We start from the raw sequence: 23,246 nt of genomic DNA on the forward strand, positions 1-23,246 counted from the left end.
CTTGTGGGGTTCGAACCCACGACCTTTGGATTAGAAGTCCAACGCGCTATCCGCTGCGCCAAAGGGACTACGCTTGGGCGATATCAAGAAAGAAAACGACAATAAAAATGGCTTTCGACTAAAATAGAAAGAATACAACCATCCCTTGTGAGGATCGAACCCACGACCTTTGGATTAGAAGTCCAACGCTATCCGCTGCGCCAAAGGGACGACGCTTGGGCGATATCAAGAAAGAAACGACAATAAAAATGGCTTTCGACTAAAAATAGAAAGAATACTATATTTATATTTATAAGTCCAACGCGCTATCCGCTGCGCAAAGGGACTACGCTTGGGTGCTATCAAGAAGAAACGACAATAAAAATGGCTTTCGACTAAAATAGAAAGAATACAAACCATCCCTTGTGGGGATCGAACCCACGACCTTTGGATTAGAAGTCCAACGCGCTATCCGCTGCGCCAAAGGGACTACGCTTGGGTGATATCAAGAAAGAAACGACAATGAAAATGGCTTTCGACTAAAAATAGAAAGAATACAAACCATCCCTCGTGGGGATCGAACCCACGACCTTTGAATTAGAAGTCCAACGCGCTATCCGCTGCGCCAAAGGGACTACGCTTGGGCGATATCAAGAAAGAAACGACAATAAAATGGCTTTCGACTAAAAATAGAAATACTATATTTATATTTCATAGTCCAACGCGCTATCCGCTGCCCAAAGGGACTACGCTTGGGTGATATCAAGAAAGAAACGACAATAAAATGGCTTTCGACTAAAAATAGAAAGAATACAACCATCCTTGTGGAGATCGAATCCACGACCTTTGGATTAGAAGGCCAACGCGCTATCCGCTGCGCCAAAGGGACTACACTTGGGCGATATCAAGAAGAAAACGACAATACAATGCTTTCGACTAAAAATAGAAAGAATACTATATTTATATTTATAAGTCCAACGCGCTATCCGCTGCGCCAAAGGGACTACGGTGGGTATCAAGAAAGAAACGACAAAAAAATGACTTTCGACTAAAAATAGAAAGAATACAAACCACCCCTCGTGGGGATCGAACCCAACCCGACGACCTTTGGCTGGGCCTGCCTTTGCCAAAACTAATAAACACTCCTCCCAATCATTACTAATTGAATGTTTTCTAGATCATTCAAATCGGATACTTCGTTCTCTCAAAAAGTCGATTTCTATTTTCTGCACTCTTTGCTCAGTATCCCCAAATGGCTGGACCTGCCTTGCCAGAAACTAATCAGCTCTTTTCCCTATCGATAGAATCGAATGTTTTTGAACCATTCAAATCGGTTGGTCCGTGCGCCCGAAAACGTGACTGGAAATTGTATCCATACATACATACACACACACCCACACACCCATCCATTTTTTCTGAGGTATGCCAAAATGTTCAGAAACCTTCAAAACGTCGAGAAATGTAAAAATTTTCAATTCCGATTTTCGGCCCATTACAATACTTACCCTACGGGAAGTTAATATATTAGATACATGTTGATACATACTTCTTAATATCAATTTTATTTTAAAAACAACTCGGCGCTCGGGCGCCCGTGGGTAAGCGGTTAAGAGCGACGCGACTTGTGCAGAGGTCCCGGGTTCGATATCCACTTTCGAGCAGCCTGTTGTCAGCAGCAGTGACAACAATTTGCACTTGGAAATATAGAAAGCAATATGTTTCCAAGTGAAAATAGTCCACTCCAGTCATTGTTGCACCAATAAAAATGTTCGCCCTATTACAGAAATTGTAATGATAATACATCATACAGAAATGTGACTACTGATTGGGTTGCCATCTGTCAAAGAGACCAGTATTACTTGCGACCGAATTAGGCTTATTGTTTTTAAAGCCTGATATAATAATTCTAAGTTTTTTGTTTTTTATTTGTGGTTTCTAAGACTAAAAACTTTTTCTTTTAAGTTTGAGTAGAGAAAGTTACTTATTCAAGAAGAAGTCACATTGATTTAAATTAATATATACACTGGTAAAAAATCTAATCTAAATTAATATATACAAAAGATAACACAAAACGTTTCTGTGAGCCATAGCAGACTGATAAGATTCCAAATGCTATTGAACCGATATGATTTCAAGAATCAAAACGCTTGCATCTATCTTTTATATTTGGCTATATTTGTCATTTTCCATTTATACAGTAAAAACTGATTTTTTTCACTAATAAAAACGGTTTCGAATACCATAATTTTTGTCAAAAAACCGGTTTTTAAAACCGATTTATATTCATTTCTATCAGTAAAGTTTTTGACTGAATTTGATTGAGCTTTTTTTGATCTTATAAAAAAGCTCAATTTTACCGTCTTTTTGTAGACGTTTTTCACTTGAATTTTGATTCATATTTTTGTCATCATAACTATGTAACAAAACGGCATTTTGGTTAACAATTTTAATTACACGTATAACACAGCAACACGTGATCGGGCACAACTAGTATACTATAAACTTTTGTGATTTTGAAAATATTTTGAATAAATTGCAAATTTTGGATATTTTTTAATTTTATGATGTTAAAAAAGAAATTATGAAACGGTTATATTTATTTGCAAAGTTGGTAAATTTTGAATTTAGAACATTTTACAAAATTTTGAACTTGTTTAACATTTATTATTGAATTATTTTAATATTAAATAAAATATTGTGCAATCTGTTTACGCGCTGAATGCACATTATATAGAAAATATAATACTTAACACAATTTCTTTCATTTTTGACATTTAGTTTTTAATACATTTCTGTTCTATGCTATTTCAAATTATATGATTGATTGATTATTTTAGGCACTTGGCTACGGGATTGTAATACTCACATTCAGTCTTCAGCCTATCATGCGATGGACATGTGCTCGTTTGGAAGGATTTTGGAGAGTTTTAGTTGCTGACTTATTTCTATTTTTTAGTTTCATTGGAACTGTCAATGTTTGGAGAAGCATATGGCAGCTTCTCGACTTATATTTTTTACCAGGTAATAATTGTGTTCACAATAACTTATATCTGAAAGTGGTAAGTATTTATAGTTTTCACTACAAAAACACTTATTGTAGTATTGTTTTTGAAGTTTTTAACTTTGTGGACCAGAAAATTCAGAGACAAGTATCGATATCCTTACCTTACATAAAATATCTACTCTTCCCTTAGATTTTTATAAAATTCTGGACTCAACATAGAAAGTAATTGTAATCTAATATAAAACATTATTTTGTTAAAAATATATATTATGATATAATATTTTTATTCCATGACAGAGCATAGAATCGCAAGCGATTGGATAACCCATGCCGGTTGTCTGTTTGTGCTAATGGTGCTGAACTGTGGAAACTCTGTGTTGGTACGAGGCGTCTACGTTGATGCCGAAGAAAATGCTGGAGACTGCGTTATGCTGCCCGTGCAATATCTAACCCTGTACTTCAAACGCGAGAAGGATAAGAGGTTTCTAAACATTATCTTATTTTCTTTTGTATATGCACATTCATAAAAATATTTTTGTTAAATCACATTTCTTTTTGTGCGATCAAAACTACTAAATAAAAATTATTCCAAAGTTATAGGGGTAGTCCAGACAAAAGGACAATGTGATTTTGCTTTTTAATGTTATTTATTATTTAACTAGCAAACCCGACGAACTCCGTTTCGCCAAGAGATGGTTTCGTGAGAAAGATGAAGAAATTTTTTGTTTGTTTTATATTTGAAAAGGAAAAATTTGATTTTATTACACAACAGTAATGAATTTATTTCGATTACAAAAATCATGTGGTTTTTAGTTGAATTTCTCTAAGTAAATGAAAGTGCTAATTTTCAAAGCAAATAAACTGTTTCGTCCTTTTTGGGACATTAGCACATAAACCATCAACCCAAAGGGTTAGCACATCGTTACCAATCTTTTCCGGGCTAAGAAAAGAAAAAGGGAGTTTTGCAACAAATTCAAGTTTCTTCTTTTTACCGATTTGATCTGTTTTTAACATTTATTTTCTTTAGTTCTATTTGCGAGAAGTTATAATTCTCGCAAAAAATCGAAAATATTTTTTTTATATATTGCAAATTTTATAGATGCCACTAACCACTAATTTCTTTCTTGGCCCTGTGGTGCTTGCAAAATAGTACTATGTTATTTTGTCCATTGTATGTATGTTATTTTGTTCGAAATTGAACAAAAAGGAATAATTAATCAAAATTACACCAATCACACGAGTATTGCAATGAAATTGATTGAAATCACTATTGATTTCGATGATATTATTTGAAATAATTACGAATATCAAATAATACCAAAATACATGAGAAAAACATCCTCATAATGAACTTTTTCAGGCGCGAAAGACTATGGCTTTCTTTTTGTTATACAGACGCAAAAACAATAATGAAACTAGCTGATTTTTATTTATTTTCCTCATATATGCTATTTTGTCTGTATTTCCTCTATGTAATATTACCTACGACCGTTTTATAATTTATCATTTTTATTAATCGACAGTTAAATATTTCAATGCTTTTTGATAATACTTGATAATTAGGTAAGAACAATCAAATATAATTTTTGCACATTATGTTCACATAAGTTCTTATCATTTTGTGATAATTACATACATCTTGCAATCTTTTAATCACTCTTTACAAATCTTATAATCACTTGTTGCCGATATAGTACGGTCTCAAGTAGGTTTAGATTCCACAAAATTGATTTTAAATTGCTACAGCATCAATAATAATATAGAAAGTTAAAATTGTTAAGTAAAATGTAGGGTAAGGTTTCTCAAGTCGTACCCTGGCTATAGTTTGTCTTAAAGTTATAAATTACATTATTTTGCTCCGCTAAATAGAACTATTTAGTTGACAAGCAACTGTTTGCAATTGGATGGTTGTCCAAATTTTCGAAATAAGTAAAAGTAAGCTTTTTGTATAATATGATTCTGAATTTTTTTTTGACTAATGTTTATTTATATTAATTATTTCGCAATAATAATTTAATGGTAGAATTTGTTTGGGTTATGTTAGTGACTTCTACTTTTTCCTTAATTGAGCTAATTCACATGTAATGTATACTTAGTTTTACTTTTCTGTATCTTTATCTTATCTATTTTCAAACTCAAAATGACTACCACTCGGTAGCTTATGTAAAATCTAAAAGCTTAATTTGTCACCAAAATTACTGAATGAGTTACATTAAATAATTGCCATTTTGCTTTTGAACTCTTTCATTAAAATAATATAAAAAATTTTGCATACCAGATTAACGCCTTTTCTTAATTCTACTTCCCACTCAATTTATAACTTAGTTCATAACATTATTGATTCCTTTGAAGAAGCCTTTTTTTGTACAGCACTTTTTTGCTGTCTAATCTAAAGCATTTAATAGTATTTCTCATAAAAGACTTCTTTACAAATTAGAAAATTATGGTATTCGCGGACGTTCACTTAAACTATTTGAATCTTACCTATCTAATCGAACACAAAGCGTTTACTTAAATAATGATCACGAGCAAATAATTTTGGATAAATTGACGAGTACATTAGGTGTGCCCCAAGGATCGATTTTAAGGTCTTCTTATTTCTCATCTATGTTAATGATTTACCTTCTTGTACAAATCTTTGTGATTTTATTATTTTCTGCGGATGACACCAGCGTTATCATCAAAGCCAAATCTCGCAATGAATTACAACATAAATTAAGTGTGGTTATGTCAAAAATAACGAAATGGTTTTGTGAAAATAATCTCGTCTTGAATAATGATAAAACTCAAACCATATATCTTTTTGTACAAAAAATCGTTTATAGAATAATATTACTTCTTTAACCATTAATAATTTAGCTTATAATTTTTTGCCAGTATCAAAATTTCTTGGTATTCATATTTATAATAATTTGAATTGGGCTGATCACATATCTATCTCACTATCACTAATTTTATCTAGAACATGCTTTATGTTGCGCACCCTAAAACCCATACTTGGTTTAAATTGCTTACTTCCAGTTTATTATAGCAACTTTTATTCTAATGTTTCATGCGGCATTCAATTTTGGGGGTTTTTATCTGAATTAATTAAAATATTTAAGTTTCAGAAAATGAATAATTTTTTCTTTGCCACTGCAGAACCATTATTTAAAAAAAACAAAATTCTACTTTCCCACGCTTCCTCAAACTTGCACTTAGTATCCGAAACTTAGACAAGAAAAAATTTCATGCTACCTTAGTTACTTTTTAAATTAGCTTTTTATAACATTACAGAATTTTTTCAATTTTATTTCAATAACTATTTTCTTGCATAATCATCATCTTTCATCTATGTACTCTGACCATTTGGTCTACTGTACAAACTTTTTCTTCGTGTTTACTTATGATAATTTTATTTTTAAAATTTTAATAGTTTCTCATTGCTAGTTTATTACTTTAATTTTTGCGGTTTTAAATTAGTTTAACTTTCAACCTTCTGCAGAAATTTTGGGCTTGACTGGTGGTCGAATAGACTTTAATATGATGAACTCAATGATGAACATTGTATTTAATGTTTAAATGCTTTTTTTCAGCTCCTTTGCAATATTTATTATTATTGATTGCGTTTTGCTTGTGAATAAATAAATAAATAAATTATGCCTTTAGGAGGTACGACTTCGGCAACCTTATTCCACATTATAAATGTAAATGCACATTAACACTTATGTTATTTAAAAAAATGGTTAATCAATTCTTTATCTAGTTAGAGTTTTACCAGAGTATAACTTCTAATTTAGAAAAATATTAATTTATTATTAATTAAACTATGTATTATAAATAATACAGGTCCACAGAAAAAGTTGTCTGTAATGGATGTGCAACTTATGCTTTCTAAATATTTTTTATTGCTGAACACAAATCTAAAGCAAAAAACGGTGAAAATAAACGACAAAATCTTCGATTCAGAAATTTATCTGCATGATAATTAATTAAAATCTTATCTTTTCTGTTGAATATCTTTCTGGCGTTCCCAGCAGTAATTTGGAAACATATTTTCTCCCCGTTGTCCCTAGATAAACATATTTACTGTACTCTCAAAATATGGAGATTACTACTGGATGCTACAAAAAGAAACTCGACAGAGATGAAAAAGCGTTGGAAATTTCAACTAGCTGTAAGTGGAATTCTGTCTTAAGGCAATTAAGGCATCGTGCCTTAAGGCAAATTGCTGGAACTTCCCGTACCAAAAATTATTATTTTTTTAAAAACGATTAACATTTTTGAAAAAAAATTACTTCGCAAAAATAAGATTTTTGATAAACAATTAGACAAAAAATTACATTTTTTTTTGAAAAAAAAAATTTTTTTAATTTTTTTTTAATTGTTTTTTTTTGAAAAAAAAAATGTTTTCTTTATTTTGACATATTTTGAAAGATCTAAACTTTTTTTCAAAGCAATCGTACTGCTTTAACTGCATAAAGACGAAATATCAAACCGCGTAAGCGCCGCGTCGACGTCTAACGCGTAAACATTGGTACGGAACCCATAGGAATGTAAACCAAAATTATACTTATTGTTAAAATCTCTATAAAATATCTGATAAATTGATGTGCATATGTCTAATGATAACAATTTTGACCGCCAAATGGCATTTTTTTTTACTTTTTTCATTAGATCTCCAAAACCGCTAGACCTGCCTTTATGAAAATTTGATCGGTTCTTCACCTTGTCAATACAAGTAAAATGTTTTTTGAACTATTAAAATCGGACGATCCGTTCTATTAAAAACTGAGTTACCGTTTTCGGCACTTTTTGCCCCGTATCTTCGGAATGGCTAGACCTGACTTCGCCAAAAACTAATCAGCACGTCTCCTTATCAATACGAATCGAATGTTTTTTGAATTATTCAAATCGGTTGATCGGTATTCCCGAAATCGTCGACGAAAATTTGTATCCGCACATACATACACACACGCGCACACACACACACACACACACACACACACACACATACATCCATTTTTTCCAAGGTATGCCAAAATATTCAAAAACCTTTGAAACGTCGAGAAATGCAAAAATTTTCATTTTCGATTTTTTTGCGATTACTATAACTTGCCCAACGGGAAGTTAATAAATAGTAATTTAAGGAAAAAATGGCCAAGAAATTATAGAAATTCTGAGATACTATTTATTATGCAGAAAAATTACTAAATTGGAAATTTTCTCGATTTTTCTTATTTTTCTTCATTTTTGCCATTTGACCCCTAGTTTTGACTTTAGATTCGTGTTCAACATTAAAAAATATATTGGTTACCATAAGTTGGTAACATATGTCGCACACCTAATACAGACAACTTTCTTTTTTAGGGATCTGTGTAATTATCAATGTTTCTTATGCTCACATCAACTAGCCAAGTTCTAAATATTTTTTTAAACAATAATTAATCTTTTGTTTATACTTATCTTTAGATCGCGACACAAGTCGACTTCGGAAGCCTTATTCACCAAGCCACAACATATAAAATTTATGGAACAGGGTCAAGAATGTGAAAACTTATCGGAAAATGAGCAAGGTACAACCGTAGAAGATAGTTTGCTATATAAACATTCAGGACCTGTTGTTGTAATTGTGACAAATAATACAGATGCAAGTGACAAAGGATCCCAAAATAATTGCAAATAGATAAGTACAAATCTAACGCTTTCTATGCAAATCAAATTATAATCATATTTTCCTACAATAATAACAAATACTGTATAAAATTAGTACTCAAAATGCCATATATATAGACCAAATTGTAGAATAATTGTAATAATTTATCATAATAGCGTAGAATTGGACTAATAATGATAATATATAAATAGTAATAGTTATAGCAAACTTTATTCTAAAATGATAAGTTTGAAATTGTATATATTGTTAATGTATTTAGATAAATAGTATATATTTGGATTGTAATTTAGTCGCAATCTTTGTAAATTCGTATCAGCCAAATGTAAGTAAGACATATTTGGATGGATAAAATCCTGATTCTATCAATAGCCACGTTGTGGTTTATGATCACGTCACAATTTTGTAATGTGTTATCCAATTATAATAACAATAAACACAACTTTATATTTTTTTCCGCAATATAATTTAACTCATAAAAATTTTCTGTCACATGTAAGTACTCAGGTTCGCCCGTAGGTAAGCGGTTAAGAGCGACGGGACTTGTTTCAGAGGTCCCGGGTTCGATAACCACTTCGAGCAGCCTGTTGTCAGGCAACAGTGACAACGATTTTCACTTGAAAATATAGATAGCAATATGTTTCCAAGTGAAAATAGCCCTGATCCGGCATTGTTGCACCATACTCGCCTTATTACAGAGATTGTAATAAAAATTTATCATACAAAGATGTGGCAACTATTTGGGTTGCCATCTGTCAAACAGACTAGTATTAAGTCGAAATCAGCACAACAGCTTATAAGACTATAAGGTTCTGATTGCTGTTCAAAAAAAATGTAAGTACTCATCGTTAGCTGATTTATGCTTACATCTTGCATAGCTTATTCAAAATTCCAAGAAAAATTTAATACTGTGTATTGTGTAAGTATATATTCTTTTTATTTTATTCACTTTTTAAAACCCGAGACAGATTTTATGAATTTTTTTATTAGATTATGAGAAATTATGTGGATTAAAATTAATAATAAATTTGCGTTTCCGCGGATTTGCAAAATTGTTGGAAAATATAACTGTAATAATTCACAATTTACGGCAAAGTGTTATGAATTATACGAAATATTAAATTTTCTCATATAGATGTATTATTTAATTGAACAATATAAATATAAATTTCGAGGAAACAAATTAAAGAATGTATAATTCAAAATTTGTATGCACCGATAAAATGATAGTTTTATCTTTATCTCAAAATTGGCAATTTGATTCATATACGTTATATTAGCAATATAATGAGTCTTAGACACTCTTCTTTTATCTATGTTTGCAACATCGTGACTGTCAATTGATAATCTTTAAAGATACTTTATTTTTAGACTTCAAACTAATTAAGAAAAACCTGGGGCTTATTGCTTTTAATGATATTTTAAACAATATCAAAAAAATTTTTTGTCTCGATTGGATGTACATACTACTGACCCGCAGGCCTACGCAATATACAAAACTGAGCAAGTCCATCATTTTTGACGTGCCATGTAAAATTACACTCTCATAAAATTTTGGTGTGCGTTATTATTGTCGACTAATTTTCAATTTTATAAATCTTAGTTTGTTAGAAGATTATCAATCTTCGATAATGTGTAACAACTTTTGTATTTGCTAAATTTTTCAAATAGTTATCTTGAATAATGTAATAAAATCACACATTGGGTTAGTTGCATGTTAGTTGAAACAAAATCCTGGGGCTAATTATAACATGTTACAATATGCCCCTAGTTATGATATAGATAATTGCTTTTGTTTCCTGCACTATAAAAATTATGAATCAAATCAAAATTGAACCAACTCCGAGTTGCTTCGGTCTACAATAAACTTTATATTGCCGAAGGTTAGTCCACTTTGGGCTGGAAGGGCAAACGCGAAAGAAAATCTACTGTATTGATAGATACTCTTGAAAAAAAGCTTTCTAAAAGGAATATGAGGAAAAGATAAAGAATAAAGAAGAAAGAATAGTGAAAAACTATAAAAGTTGTAGAGGAATAGTTACAGCATCTATCTATATTTATTAAGTAAAATATAGTCAGCGAATCTCAAGATATAATGATTAAAAAACTGTTAAGCCCCTAGTTCCCCAACACTATTTTTTCCGGGCATATAAAAGTCATCTATTTTTCCTGACGATAAAAGAAATTTTGACTCAATTAATTTTAAGATACAACAATCATTAGCTGGTAAAAATATCATTGAGATCGAAGTAACCAGTTGTCAAACTTGAAACGTGATATGTTCTGATGAATTTTTTATTTTCAAATGCATCTTCAGTAGGTCTGAGAAATTGAAACTACCAATTGTGGGGTTGCCTACCTTATTATTTTTATATATATATTTTTTATTGACATATTATTTTCATATCTCAGTCAGGCAAGGCATATTTGAGTTTTTTTAAATAAAAGGGTAACAAAACAAGCATAAATATTCCCTTTTGTATCACCAACTTTGAATAGTGTTTTAGTAATATATTTAGTATTATAAAGAATTTTGTTAATACAAGAATATTTGACTTTTCGTTATTTTTTTTGTTTTGTTTATTGTTTTTATTTTTTGAGCCTAGGGCAGATTTGAAATAGTATGATTTCTTGATGCCAAAATTAGTTTTTAAGTTATCACTCCTGCTTGTTATTAAAAAAAGTTATCATTATCTTGATTCATGTAAAATTTTGTGTTAGCACAGTCAAGTTTTTCAATTATTGTAAGCATTTTGTGGATTAAGAATTATTTGACGGGCTACACTGGCTTTACTTTATGAGAAGCCGGTCTCATTCCATGTATAGTTTTAGGTCATCATTGTTGTTTTTGCATCAAGTTTAGTAATGTTTTACTATTACAGCGTAAATTTCGTATTAATTAAATTTTGAACTAAAATCATTATTTTTCTATTTCTAACTTATATTTTAAAAATGATTAATAATAACATTAATCTTATATGAATTTTGCACGATTATTTATTGATTTAGTGATTTATATAACCTCAAAAGTGCTTAGCGCGTGTCTCGAGCTTCTGACAATAATTGATATTGTGCTGTAAGTATATATATTTTAGTATTATTAATATTGAAAATGTTGTTGCAAATGATTGTTTGAGCTGTAACACAATTGTTTTTTGTACAGCAATCAGAACCTATAGGAGTCATATAAGTATTTTTATATATCTTTACGTTTCGAAGATTTTTGAACATTTTGGCATACCTTAGAAGAAATGGATGTACACACATATATACATATGTGTGTATGTATATATGTGAGCACACAATTTATTGTCGACGATTTCGAGAACACGGATCAACCGATTTGAATGATTCAAAAAACATTCTATTCTTACTGATAAGAAGACGTACTGATTAGTTTTTGGCAAAGGCAAGTTCAACTCTTTCGAAGATACGGAACTGCGACGCGGCACTCAATCTTTCATTTCTGCCCAGCTAAAGTATCGCTATTGCTTTGAAAAAAGTTCAAAATTTCCATAATATTTCAGAATATAAAAAAATTCAAATTTCTCAAAGAGGTCATTTTTTTCAAAAACTTTAAAATTTTTAAAAATCTATTTGTTTTTAAAAACTTTAAAATTCTTTGTTGAATATTCATATTATTAGTATCGCCATCTATTATGATTACTGTGTTTTAAGTGAATATTTTTTATGTTCTATATATGGTACCACTGTTAAAATATCCTATGTTACATTAATATCCGTTTTAGGAATGATTCTGATTTTAGCCTTGTGCGAATAAAGAAGTAATATTGATAGTAAACATGTGTTTCCTCTTCTAAGTGTTTGATATTTCATAACTTTTCACATTCTTAAAGAACTATTTTTTTTCAAGTTGTTTAAAAAAATTGAATCATTTTCAAAAAAAATTAATTTATGGTACAGGAAATTCCAGCAATTTGTCTTAAGGTATACACCGCTAGTTTATTTAAAAAAACATTTATTATACGCAACTTAATACAGAAGAAGCATAAATGTACATTAATAAACTAATTATATGAAATGTTAAGAGACCAGTGTGACCACTGGAATACGCGCAACAACTATTACAGAACTCTGAGAAATGCTAGTGCCGCTAAAGTTATATTATCTATGTTTGGAATTATTTCACCAAATATAAGGTATGTGGAATTAACAAAAAGTAATTGAAGTGAACATTTTTATTGCAAAGGCCAAAAATTTGGTCAACGCAAGGTTGAACAATAATTCGTCAAAATCAAGTCTAATACTCGAGGTAATATACTCATATGCTATGATACAATACGAGTTGAAAACCCGAACAATCAAAACAATGCAAACCAAAATGACGCAAACAAAGTGGTAAAATCATGTTTATTCAATTGAAAATTTTCCTGTGGGATGAAACTGTTGATGTTGACATCATCAATGTTATAGACATCATGCTCATTTATAATTCTCGTTTTAACAATATTTTTTACGTTTTCTAAATATTTTATGCATATCAGTTTTCTAGTGGATGAACGATTTTATGAACGATTTTATAGGAAAACTATATTTGTTATTAAATTCAACAGAATAATGAGGTCGAAGTTGAACACGCGCCACACAGTTTTAAGACCAACGCCATCAACCACTTTCTTAGCGATCTGTAAGCTTTATTATGTAGTTTTATCGTTCAACATTTTTGGATTCAAAAGCTTCGATTCAAATATCTTGTGTTAGCTATTAATATATAAAAGAAAATTACATTTTTCGAAAGTATAATTATTGTGTAAGATCCATGTATATTATTAACTTCCCGTAAAGGTAAGTTATAGTTAAGCCAAAAATCAGAAATGAAAATTTTTGCATATCTTTACCTTTTAGAGGTTTGTAAACATTTTGGCATACCTCAGAAAACTAGTGGGGCGCCTTAAAGCAAATTTTGGAAATTCTGAACTTTTTTTCAAAGCGATCGTACTGCTTTGAACTGCACAGAGACGAAATATCGAAGCGCCGCGTCGCCATCTAACGGACAAACATCGGTACGGAACCCACAGGAATGTAAACACTTATACTTATTGTTAAAATCTCTATAAAATATCTGATAATTTTATGTGCATGTGTCTAATAATCATTTTTGACCGCCAAATAGTATTTTTTTACTTTTTTCACTAGATCTCCGAAACCGCTAGAATTGCCTTCATGAAAATTTAAGCAGTTGTTCATCTTGTCAATGCAAGTAAAATGTTTGAAAAAATGAAACCGTTTGTGGCACTTTTTGCCCAAAACGGCTAGACCTGCCTATGCCAGAAACTAATCAGCACGTCTCCTCATCAACAGCAATTGAATATTCTTTGAATAATCGAAATCGATTGAACCGTGTTCCCGAAATCGTCGACCAAAATTTGTATCCGAACGCACACACACTCACACGCACACACACACATCCATTTTTTCTAAGGTATGTCAAAATGTTCAGAAACCTCTAACGTAAAGTTATATAAAAATTTTCATTTTCGATTTTTTTGCGATTACTATAACTTACCCTACCCAAAGTTAAAAATGATGTGTATGCGTGTGTGTGTGTGCAAGTATTTTTAGATACAATTTTTCGTCGACGTTTTCGGGAGTATCGCTCAACCGATTTGAATGATTGAAATAGCTATAGGTTCACATAGTAAATAATTAGAAGGTATGTTATGTTATCAGGCGTAATATTTTTGATTATATGATGTTTAACGTCCGTAGACAACCCCACAAATTTGATTTAAATAACCGGTGCTCTGAAACATTGCAATAAATTTTAATGCTAGGACATCAAAGTTAATATAATAATATGTATCAATTATTCTAATGTTATAGAAGTATTGAAAATGCATTAGAAGTCAGATATTGAACATCATCAAGTCAGAATTTACAAATAGCCGTGAAATACAATAAATGATATACAATTTTCATTAGAATTTAAACGAGTGGCTAAAATTATATAGTAACAAATCCTTGAGAGATACATCTATTGATTGTGCTGGGTATAGCTAAAACAAATTCTCTTAGGAATGATTCGAGAAAGTAACCTATTTTTAATACCAAGTCTCATAAAGACAATAAAACTCTTTTGTAATTCGATCGTCAACTTTAGCAAATTTACGAAATATTTTATTTCTTAATGATACATACTCAGATCTTAACGAGTCCTATGAGCAATGGGGCTGACGTGAATATTATAGACTGATAGCCAAATAAAATGGGACAAGATGGGTTGTCCCATCTTTATATGACAAATTTATTATTACAATTTTTGTAACATTTATAATTTTGTTTGTTGATACATCAATAACGTATAAAGGCTATTTTTACAAGGAAACATTTTGCCACCTAGTGAAAACCGATGTCACTGCTGCTTGACATCAGGCTGTACAACCTGGAACACTGAAATTTCATAGCGATAACCACTAAGCTACTGGTAGTCTTTTCACGAAATGGTATATCATATGCCGTTTGTTTACTTAATACCATTATTTGAATGATTTTTAATGGATTTTAAAACATATTTGGATCAAAGGCTAATTTGAATAATTAATATTTCTATTAAAGTTAAGCTGATTAAGGATACGGTTAGAAAAATCTTTGTTTTTTGTTATTGTTTTTTATTTTAATTACAATGTGTGACACTTAGGACATTCAGTAATTGTTTTGACTTTTCTTATTATATGAATATGTTTCTTGAATGGATGCAACTCAGTAGTTGTCCTGTACAGTTATGACTAATTATCTATACTCGAAGTATTTGCTGACATTTTTTCTTATATGTGCAACTATACCCACGAGAAGCGATTTTCACTTGAGGCTATATTTGAGATCTATAACCTCAAGTGGAAATTTGACATCAAAGTTGCCTGATGTCGGGCTACGGCGGTAGCGGGAATCGAACCAGCGAACCTGGGACTAGTTGGCGCTAGCCCACGTTTTAACCGATATTGCCACCTCTGGCCCTTCTCTTTGGATACAATTACAAATTTTCTCTTGAAGACAAACTAATCTGTTAAGTAACTTTTTTAACATATTTAAGAGCAATCAGGACTTCTAACTTCTTCTAACGTCGCATTTTTAAATAGTAACCCAACGGTTGATTCATCCATATTTGATTATTTTATTATTTGAATTTATGTAATAGGTCTGACATATTATAATATTCAATTTGATTCAGCAATTCCCAGGAAGGGCTATTTTCACTTGGAAGGATATTTAAGATCTATATTCACAAAAGAAAATTGATATCGCTACAGAGCACGATATCGGGGTTGTCTGTAACGGGCAAGAGTAATACAAAGTAAGTACTACAAAGGCTCTATCTAAGTAATAATTAAACCAAAGTTGATATTTGGAATATGTAGTTCTACAGTTGTGAGGTGGCTATATTGAATCAAATATCGCACTAATCCAACAAATGCAATAAACCAGTGGGGTGCATGGCATCGTGCCTTAAGGCAAATTGCTGGAACTTCCCGTACCAAAAATTATTATTTTTTTAAAAGATTAACATTTTTGAAAAAAAATACTCTGAAAAATTAGATTTTGAGAAACTATAAATTTTTGACAAAAATTTCCTTTTTTTTTGAAAAAAAAACAACTTTTTGAAGAAAAGTGTATTTTGAAATATTTTGGAAATTCTGAACTTTTTTTCAAAGCAATCGTACTGCTTTAACTGCTAGACCTGCCTTCATGAAAATTTGATCAGTTCTTCATCTTGTTAATATAAGTAAAATGTTTTTTGAATTATTCAAAGCAAACGCTCCGTTCTCTTAAAAACTGAGTTACCGTTTTTGCCCCATATTTTCGGAACGGCTAGACCTGCCTTTGCCAAAAACTAATCAGCGCGTCTCCTTATCAATACAAATCGAATGTTTTTTGAATTATTCAAATCGCTTCATCCGTGTTCCCGAAATCGTCGACGAAAGTTTGTATTCGAACACACATACATACGCACACACATACACACACACATACATCCATTTTTTCTAAGGTATGCCAAAATATTCAGACACCTCTGAAACGTAAAAATATATAAAAATTTTCATTTTCGATTTTTTTGCGATTACTATAACTTACCCTACGGGAAGTTAAAAAACAAAACATACCAGAACACCTTGGTATGTAACACATCAGATGATTCACAATCATATCAAATTCATTGATTAAGTTATCAAGTTAAAACACAACTCCGTCGTAATTGGGGACGCCTTACAGGTTACAAGAGAAGATTTCAGAGAAAATAGTCACGGGGCAGGTATTAAGTTACAAATCAAAGCAGTGATAACTGTTAAGATCTTAAATTTCAGCTCGTGTGAATATTTAAATATTTACACATATGCGTTTTATATATGGTATGGTAACATACACAATAAGTTTGTGTATAAATTTATATATAACGTATAAGCGTATACAATTCCGGCCCAAAAGTTTACAGAACATTATGTATTCTTATTGTTATGAATGAAACAAAAGAAATTTATAATGCATATAAACTAACCAACATAAAGAATGATATAGTAGTTTAATTAACCGATTGGCTATTACCCCTAAATAGTTTTCTTAACAATGCTCCCTTTGTACAAGCCCGACCCTAGTATTTTTATTTACGGTATCATATTTTTTGAAAAAAAAATCATTTAATCTATTTATTCTATTTAATCCATTTATTTAATCCAAAATTATTTAATTTTTTGAGTTTATCAATACCTATTGCAAAAATTATTATAATCACATAATAAAAAGAGCACAACTGTTTGGTTTGCCATCTATAAAAAATTGCCTATTGGCGATAGCGTTATTTAAATAAATAAATGAACTAGTGGTGCATGGCATCGTACCTTAAAGTAAATTAGTATCGCAATTTAAAATGTTTAAACTTTTAAAATTTAAAAAATGGGTTTCATGGATAATTTTAAAATTTTGTAAAAAATGGCTTTTTGAACAATCCAATTTTGTTAATTTCATTAAAATTTGATGAACATTTTTAAATTTCGAAGACGTTTATTTCAACTACATAGTGAACTTTAAACATTATAAATATTTATACGGAACCAAATATTATACTTACTATTAAAATATCTGATAATTTTATGTGCGTATGTCTAATGACCATTTTTGACCACCGAATAGCATTTTTAACTACTTTTTTACATACCTACATACACACACACACACTCATATATCCATTTTATTCTAAGAAATGCTAAAATGTTCAGAAACTTATGAAACGTAACGATATGCCAAAATTCCCATTTTCGTTTTTTATGATTACTATAACTTACCTATATTAATGGGAAGTTATTAATTTAATTTTATAAGGTACTTCGAGCGTTATATTAATTTAGACTCGAACTCTCTTTCTCAAATGTTTCTAAATATTGAAATTACTTCAAATTTTCCAAAATATAGTAAATTGTAATTTTAACATTTTCAAAAATGAATTAATTTTATTTTCTAATTAATAAATAAACCATGTTGTTTAAAAAGCCAACATAATAGTTCATAAGACTCGTTAACTTCTATTTTCTTTTAAAAATAATAATATAAATGAGTTTTTAATTTATAATTATTTCTACGTTTGAGAGATAAGCATGTCTTATTCTTGAAAAACTTGAAATTAAACTAGTGGTGCACGGCATTGTGTTTTATGGCAAATTGCGGGAACTTTTCTTATCAATACAAGTAAAATGTTTTTTGAATCATTCAAATCGGATGCTCTGTTCTCTCAAAAGCAAAATTGCCATTTTTTGTACATTTTGCCTCATATCTTCGAAATGGCTGAACCTGTCTTTAACAAAAACTAAACAGCACGTATCCTCATCAATACGAATCTAATGTATTTTAAATTATTCAAACCGGTTGATCCGTGTTCTCAAAATCGTCGATGAAAATTTGTATGCACATACGCATATATATGTGCATCACGGAAACCGCCGTTATGCATTACTTCGTGGGAGGAGGATCTAGAATGGTATCATTCTTACACTAAAATTATACGTATCTCAAATGGGCAAAGTCCTATTTTTTCTTTCTCTTACCATGTGTGAGTGTGTGTGTATACATACATACATACACACACAAAAATAAAAAATTAATAAAAACTAGTGGTGTATGACATTGTGCATTAAGACCAAATATACCAAGTAAACCGTCTAATTTTAATTTTAACAAACGTCAAAAAAACTACTCATTTTTTCAAACTTTGATGAATTTTTAAAATTAAACTACTACTACTTAAGACCGTGATATTTTAAGGCTAGAACTTCGCGTTCCTTAACGAAATATGTTCGAGAAATATTAAATGTTTTCATATGGAGTATTATAAATACTGTAACATTGTCTAATATTTATAAGAATTATATAAACTGTATTGCAAAGTTAAAGTTATTTATTTAGAGTATATTAGAACTTTAGTAAGAATTAAAATTAAAATCTGAATTATTTTCGATATACAAAAAAAGAATGTTTGGAAAAAAAATATTTAAAAAAAAATTGAGACAAAATTTTTTTCCCAAAAGCAATTATTTTGTTAAAAGAAAGTTTTTTAAATCATTCAAATCGGATGCTTAGTTCTCTCAAAAACTGCCATTTTTGTACACTTAGCTCAGTATATTCGAAACGGCTGGACATGCCTTTGCCAAAATCTAATCACCACTTCTCCCCGTCATTGCAAATTGAATGTTTTTTAGATCATTCAGATCTGATGCTCCGTTCACTCAAAAACTCGAATTCTATTTTCTCTACTCTTTGCTCCGTATCTCCGAAACGGCTAAACTTGCCTTTGCTGAAAACTAATCAACACATCTCCCTATCAATAAGAATCGAATGTTTTTTGAACCATCCAAATCGGTTGATCCGTGCGTAGAAGAAAAAATGCAGACATACAAAACACACACACATCCATTTTAGGTATGCCAAAATGTTCAGAAACCTTCAAAACGTCGAGAAATGCAAAAGTTTTCATTTTCCATTCTATAACTACTCCACGGGAAGTTAAAAAATGGGGCGGCATTTTCGTCATTGCCCCAGGGCGCCAAATTTCTAAATTCAGCTCTGTACATTAGTTCATTCAAACAGTTTGATTCAATTGGGGAACGATTCGAACGAATTCTTTTCGTGGACAACTTCAATCTCTGGTTATGCTGTGCGTGGCATGTTATGGTATTAAATCAACCTAAGCAATCTATGCCATTAGTTGTTATCGAGCAACCGGTTATAGCAGTGCGCTGCGTGTTTTACTAAATTGTCTTTTGAATAACGCGTGTGAAATATTTATTAAAAATGCATCACATACGTAAACTTGTAAGTAAATATTTAATAAATAATAATTTTTTAAAAAATATTAATTAATTTTCACCTTAACATTATATTTTTTTTATACTTGGTTATTACTATTTTTATGCGTCAAATTCCAATTAAAATAAATCTTTACTACAATAATTTTATCAGTATCAGCTGTAGATATATTATATGTTCGTAATATAATCGCATGTTCATACGTCAGGCATTTTTAACCTTGACTCTTGTTTTGTGTTAATTATATAAGACATGATATGCGTACAACCGCGTGGTCACGATTTGTACATAATTGTATAACCTTTTTGGTTAATTTTGTACTAAATGCTATGTTTAATATGATTTTTGCATTTATTTGTTTGTATGGCAGGGCTATTCTTTTTTTCTTGAAAATGTAATTGCGTTTAATTTTTCTGAAGATTATAAATAAATGATCTGGTTTAACATGTTTTCATTTATTTATTTTGATAATTAATATAAAATATTTGTGTTCGTGTAACCAAAATATTAACTAATATAGTTAACAGTTAATATTGTTATTTTGCCTTGAGGCAAGTTACATGAACTTCTCGATATGTGTAAATAATCGATTTAATCCATTATAATAAATTAATTTATGAGTGGTTAAAACTAATAGTATTCGAAGTGGATTTATTACACATTATTGAAAATCGAACACGTTACCTCGTCGGAGTATGTTTTGGAATCAAAATTTAACAATTTTTTATAATTGAACCAATTTCCGTAGGACTATAATACTTTAGTATGTTCATTAAGATCAGGTACCCTATCATTATACCAAGTAAATCGTCTAATTTTATTTTTAACCAACGTCAAAAAAAAACTACTCCTTTTCTCAAACTTTGATGAATGTTTAAAATCAAACTACTACTACTTAAGGCGGTAATATTTCAGTAAGTTCTATAAGACCATGACATACATGTATATCGCCAAAAAAATTCCATAAAAATCGGCTAAAAGTGGTTTAACAGTTCATCATTAAAATTATATAAACATTTAAGTCAATTTTCAAAATAGATTTTGAATTTATTTAGAGGCAATTCGCGGGTGCTCATGATCAAATTGTTGTTTTCTATCCAAATTCGAGGAAACATTGAAAAATTTCATATGTTCATCATTGCTTGCAAGAATATTTTTAAAATTTCAGCTATTTCTAACCCATGTGTAATATTAATAATTCTTGAATGATATTGAAAAAACTATATTATAAATTTCACATCCATATCTCGTGTTGGCGCCCCCTATGGCGTGCGCCCGCATTTTCGCATGCAACGCATTCAAGGTAGGACCGGCCCTGATTAAAAGTATAACACAAGTAAATATTTGATAATATGATAAAATTGAATTAGTATGAAATTAATATTGTCACAAATACATGCTCTAATCTAATCATATTATAATCATTATAATTATGATTTATCACTTTGACTATGGTCTTCTGTATTTTTTGTACATGTATGTAGTAATTTTTTACTTTCTATTTATTTCTAATATTTTCAATATTATTTATTTACGAAATTTTATTTATTTACAACAAAGAATATTTAATAAATATAATAAAGTTATTACGAATTGTATCCATACTAGTGCACATCGGTATATCTTGCCGGATGCCATTTATTCAATAAATGTGTTTTGTATCATCTCAACTTCAATTTATATTTAAATTAGTTTAAAAATAGTGGTGTATGATATTATTTCTCAACTCAAATTTATACTATAGTGGTGTATGGCATCGTGCCTTAAGGCAATTGCACACATTGTACTGTAATAAAATATTCGAAGAATATTAAATGTTTCTCAATAGATTATTATAAATACTGAAACATTTATTATTTGTATTTTAAAGACAAAATATAAAAGCTGATGGGCGATGACTTTCATATAAGTTGACATGAATAATAATAATACCCTTCCAAGGGAAGTTACAATGAAGAATCTTGCCTCATAATTCTAAGAATTATATAAACTGATATGCAAAGTTAAAATTAATTATTCCAAGTATTCTTGACCATTACTATAACTCACCCTACGATAATATTATTTATAATACTATTAAATTGTTTTAATAAATTCTGTCATTTTTCCTAAATTCCAAAATTAAACTCTAAAAATCTTTATAACTTCAAGATCCTGAAATTTTTGTTAAATTTTTCGTAGCGATGTACGAAAACTCCGTAATTAGATTTTGAAATCTTTGCAAAACTTTTTTAATAAGATAGGTCATTGCCTTGATAATTTTATGAGCAAATTAAAATCTTTGAAAAAACTTGTTTGAACTTGAACTTACTGATTTGGTTTTAATTTTATCGAAAGGTTATATATTGGAATGGTCACCACTTTAGCAATACAATACTACAAATATATCCAGTATTAATAATCTTTTAGATTATCAAAACAAAATTTTTATTTTACAATAAACCGTGTAATCTTATTTTCTATAATTGATGACTAGCTCTCTCATCATTTGTCACCCACATCACTTAATTACGTTTTTATTCAAGCCTTTCATATCATATAGATGGGGAGGCTGGAGGCTATCTGTAACAGGAGTAACTGAACAGGCGTTTTCAATAGGATTTTATAATATATTGAAATATTCTTTGTCCCGCAATATACAGAACTGTGCAAGTCCGTCATTTTTTATGTAATAAAAAATTGTACAATGAAAGTTTTGGGTTGCTTTATTATAATCGACTTATTTAAAATTGTATAATTTATCAATCTTTGATAATATTTTTTTGTGTTAATTAATAGTTTGCGTTAATGTATGGAAAGAATTACTTATAAATAAGTCAATTTTGAAAATGAATGAAGAATTAATTATGAGAGGCATTATTGATGATTTTTTGTTGTTACTTCCCCAAACACGGGGTGAGTTGTAACACCGCACTTTTTCTAGAAATTGATTGATTGTGAAATAATGAACAACGATTGTGAAATTATTTTCACTTGATTCGGCAGAGGAATAGTTACAGCAACTATTTACCTTTATTACCTAGAAATATAATCAGTAAATCTCAAGATATATTAATTTGCAAAAAAAACCTGTTATAACGAGCCCCTAGTTCTTCTATATATAATTAAAACCTTTCGTTCGAATTAAATAGCTAAGCGAGCTTTCTTTTGCACGCAGACCCAAAATTAATCAAAACCAATGCACATTTAATCAATTCCTGAATGTTTTACATGCTGATTTGTTTATTCGTATAGATACAATTATTTAATTCAACCAATGTTCCAACTTTTAAAATCTAATATTTGTTCACATTGTTGCAA

General features: G+C 30.0%; 1 protein-coding gene and 5 non-coding genes across 6 annotated transcripts in view; 1 reads left to right on the plus strand and 5 right to left on the minus strand.

Moving 5' to 3' along the window:
* Trnar-ucu lies at positions 1 to 68 on the minus strand. The gene has a single exon. It is a non-coding gene; the product is annotated as a tRNA-Arg (tRNA).
* The window catches only part of LOC113365686 (short/branched chain specific acyl-CoA dehydrogenase, mitochondrial-like), a gene marked incomplete at its 3' end in the record, with an annotated part of 49,041 nt that overhangs the window by 5,468 nt on the left and 20,327 nt on the right, over positions 1 to 23,246 (plus strand).
* Trnar-ucu lies at positions 140 to 210 on the minus strand. The gene has a single exon. It is a non-coding gene; the product is annotated as a tRNA-Arg (tRNA).
* Positions 397 to 469, minus strand: Trnar-ucu. The gene has a single exon. It is a non-coding gene; the product is annotated as a tRNA-Arg (tRNA).
* Positions 542 to 614, minus strand: Trnar-ucu. The gene has a single exon. It is a non-coding gene; the product is annotated as a tRNA-Arg (tRNA).
* On the minus strand, positions 797 to 868 carry Trnar-ucu. Its single transcript has one exon. It is a non-coding gene; the product is annotated as a tRNA-Arg (tRNA).

The sequence above is a fragment of the Ctenocephalides felis genome, unplaced genomic scaffold (assembly GCF_003426905.1).
Source record: "Ctenocephalides felis isolate EL2017-DRISC unplaced genomic scaffold, ASM342690v1 CF-g0.4_SCAFFOLD_01170, whole genome shotgun sequence".
Lineage (NCBI taxonomy): Eukaryota > Metazoa > Arthropoda > Insecta > Siphonaptera > Pulicidae > Ctenocephalides > Ctenocephalides felis.